A 4,179-nucleotide genomic window follows, 5' to 3' on the forward strand; every position below is an offset into this window, starting at 1 on the left:
GCCGTGTATGCCAGGTTCTCCAGCAGCTGTTGGAGATGACTTTTGTACACTCAGGAACCGGATTAGATAGAAAGATGAGGGAGATGTCCAGTGAAAGACCGTAGATCAAAGCTACTGCATTGATCAATGATAGCACTAACGATCTTTGACCTATGCAAGTAAGTCAGGGTAAAATTTTGAATTCAGGGGTGTCTCGGGATCTTGCAGTCTCTGACTGCATTGGTTGTTGTTGTTACTTTGCCCTGATACAATTTAATTAAGCTGCAGGTGTAAAAGCACCCAGGTAAAAGACATGATAATTACTGAGCCTGAACATTTGAATGAAGCATAATGACAGACGTCGTCTTCCCTTTAACCAGAGTGCAGGTAAATGTGAGGTTTTTTGCTCAGGTACTCCTGGCTGGAAACAACCTCCTCAAACCTATTCATTAACAGGAAGTGAACCTTGTGCTGCACTTGAGGACCTGTGATGGTGAACCGACGGACACCAATGTAGTTCTCTGGAGTGAGATTCTCTTCCGGGAAGTTGTTGCATGCCTCTACAATGCCATCTATAAGCAAATAGTCAGCTGCTATAAGCAGATCTTGTACGTTGTTCTTTGTCACAGAGACAGAACCTGAGTATGCAAAGTCAATGATGACCTCCATCACCTCTGCAGACACGTCTTGGATGGTGAAATGTGTTGTATCACCTGCGTGTCGGAGGAAAAGGGCCCTGTGAGTAAAGAAAAGTCATTAAGTAGCTGTAATACTACATTACATGACCAAACTGAAAACAAACAAACAACAAGCAAATCATGTGGCATCATGTGGGCAGTGACATCATAACCTGGAGGACTGTGATTGGGAGGAACAGCCTGATCGGAACCAAATGTTCAGTTGTTGGACTTCTGTGCTGGCCACAATTTGTCCAAAAATAACACCGTGTTTGAGCATATATATATATATATATATATATATATATATATATGAATGCAGGAGGTTGTGGGTTCGAATCCCGGTCGGGACAAACACTATCCAGTCAACGTACACAAAATGCAGAAAGGGGCGTGGTCTGTAGGGCGTGGTCTGGAATGCAGGAGGGTGTGGGCGTGGCTTCGAACCCCAGACATGGCGGGCACTATCCAGTGAGGGTCCTTAGGCAAGACCCTTAATGCTATACGAGCCTACCTCAAAAATATGAGTGAACACAATAATGACAGAGTCATACCGGCTTGGACGTCGCCCGGGTTAACAAGGTCCGCGTCAGATGCAAGGGAACCAGGGCAATCTGATGAGAAATGGGCTACTGGAACAAGACACACATGGACAAGGGCGGAGAATACGGAGTTGTTGGAATGCTACTACACAAGTAATCCCAGAGAGAGGGGATATTTGGGACGGATGTGGGACCAATGGATGCTTCGAAACCCACAATCAAGGCTAACAAAGAAACAGCTGTTAGCCCAGTGTTCCAACATCCGTAACCGAAAACTGCTGTCACAACTACAGATCAATGAAATACAACAACAATGCTACGGCAAGGGGGAGCCAGGACGCCAGGTCAGCGGGGGGATATCACCCCCCCACAATCCGTGATTGGGTACCAAGCCCCAAGAGACATACACAGCCTCAATACAAGAGCTGCTGACCTGCGAAGGAAGATCGTGACCCAAATGGAAACCTTGAGCCTCCGACAAATACCGAAGCTAAGTTGTCAAGTACCTTCAGAAGATCTGCTAGAAGATGTGAATGCTGCAATAAGAACCATCCCCACAGGGAACATAACTGAGACCAACAAGCTGATCCACAGTACAGCAACAGTAATCCTCGAAATGCTGGGATATAAGATCAACACAGGGCATAACAAACAATACCCTCCATGGAAGAGACGGTTAGAGGCCAAGATAAACGCGACACGGAGAGAAGTCAGCCAGCTAGCCGAGCTACAGAAGGGGAACATGGTGATAAAGGGGCACCCAGGAAATACAGCAAGCTCTCCATACCTGAAGCACTCGAAACTGCAGTATTCTGACTAACACACATATATATACAGTATATATATATATATATATACATATATATATATATATATATATATATATATATATATATATATATATATATATATATATAAATAAAAGTTTTGTTTTCTACAAATGTTGTTGTGTCAAAACTTGGCCTGTTACAGAATAATTGAATTCCACTTCTGTGAGCTTGCAGTATGCAAACTACGAGTTGAATGTGGAAGAATGAACACTTCAAACCCTCTGTCTTGTCCATTAGCTGTACTGGAAAAGGAATGGGCTTAAGGGACTTTTCAAACCTAACTCAATCTAAAAGAGTGAGAGTTACAGTAGAGACCAACAGGAACATATAAGAGACAACGTCCAACAGAGAACTGTTCTGCATTAAATAGGAAATGCATTAAACTGTTTAGATTTAGTCAAACAAAAAAGTGATTAGATAATTGTGGGAGTGGCTTGACCTTTACTGACAGCTGTGATCACTTCTGGTAAATTCACTGTTGAATTTGTAAAAAAAAACTACAGTGCAGCATTGGTCTAAATATACTAACAGAAGTACAGTATATAATTGAATACACAGTACGTCACTATGTCATCATGATATTACATATATGAAACGGGTTATTCATAAAAAATAACCCTATAGTTCCATTCAGTCTCTGAATCCATTTACAAAGATCCACATCTGAATGTCAACCAATCAAGCGAGGAAGAGGGTCTGCTGGTCAGTGACCGAGTCTCAACATTCATCTGGTCACTCGCACTTAATTTCATAACACCAAAATCAACTGCAACTGCACTCACATATGTAGCAGCATTCATTATCAATGTTTTTGTGCTGGCTTCATGTCTTGCTGCTAGCATGAATTCAAAATGTGACAGGTTTTGATCTGATATGCACAGGTATCATTTAGCTTTGTCTTACAGTCTCAGTCATTTATTTTATTTACGATATAGGTGTTAAGTGTGTGGATTTTTTCAGTAGGTTTCATTATGATCTGCATTCATTGTTCCAGAGTCTGGGTCTGGTTTCTCTCTTCTATAATGACCCTGTTTGCCTCTTGACTTATTAAAGACATTGGACGTAAACTAGTTTTTTCAGTTGTTTGTATTATTCTTATTATTATTAAAACCTTCCTACTGCAGTGGTAGTGTCAGATGAAGTCAGATAAAGGTCCTGGGAGGTATTCCGCTGAGATATGCAGCCAAACCAGTTCAGCGAGTGTTGCTGCAGTAAAGTGGTTTGTTTCTACCAGGCACCTACATATACATAAAGCCTTAGAGAAACTTAGAACCAATAAAGTTCCACATTTGTTTTCAAAACCATGCATGCTTTCTTCATGTAACATATCATTCATATCATTCATGTGGTGAAATGTCAATATTACTAAATGTGGATATGAGGGTTGCATTCCCTGAAGGTCGAGGGAACAAAAACCTTTTCAGTCACAGCAGCGGAGGTAGAGAATTTCCTCTAAAACTGCATAGTTCACAATTCAAAATACTTGCCCAATCAAAAGCACCTTTTTGACGCCAGTTTGCAGGTGTTCAAACCTGGCTGAGATTTTTAAAAAATGTATCCAGAAGACTTGACCCCAGTATCCTCCAGAGTGGGACTAACCCTAATCCCAATGATAAGCAAATTTACCTGTGAAAACTGAAGTAACCTGCCCACCTGTTCCTGCTATATTGAACAATGCAGTGTTCTAAAACTCAAAGTTTGCACAGCAGTCCAGCTGACTGCAGATTCATCCATGAGAATAGCTGACTACTAACCCTACCTGTTTATTCATCAGTAGTGGTGCAACTATTTAAAACCAAAAAAAAAATCACATTTGTCCTTAAAATAGACCTGTCCCTTATGTGAAGACATACATACTCATTTGTCCAGGCGTGTTATTGGTTTCTGAAAGGTGTTGATGAGGGACAATATGTCACTGGTATTAACTTCCATGTCTTCTTCTTTCTGCTTCACCTAAACCTAACCCCAACCCAAACCTAACCTTATCCCTAACCACTGTGTGTGTGTGTGTGTGTGTGTGTGTGTGTGTGTGTGTGTGTGTGTGTGTGTGTGTGTGTGTGTGTGTGTGTGTGTGTGTGTGTGTGTGTGTGTGTGGGCGGGGGGGTCACCTCCTGGCCCTCCCCTGTCTCCGCCTCCCTCCGAGCCTACAAC

Source organism: Antennarius striatus, chromosome 19 (assembly GCF_040054535.1).
Source record: "Antennarius striatus isolate MH-2024 chromosome 19, ASM4005453v1, whole genome shotgun sequence".
NCBI lineage: Eukaryota > Metazoa > Chordata > Actinopteri > Lophiiformes > Antennariidae > Antennarius > Antennarius striatus.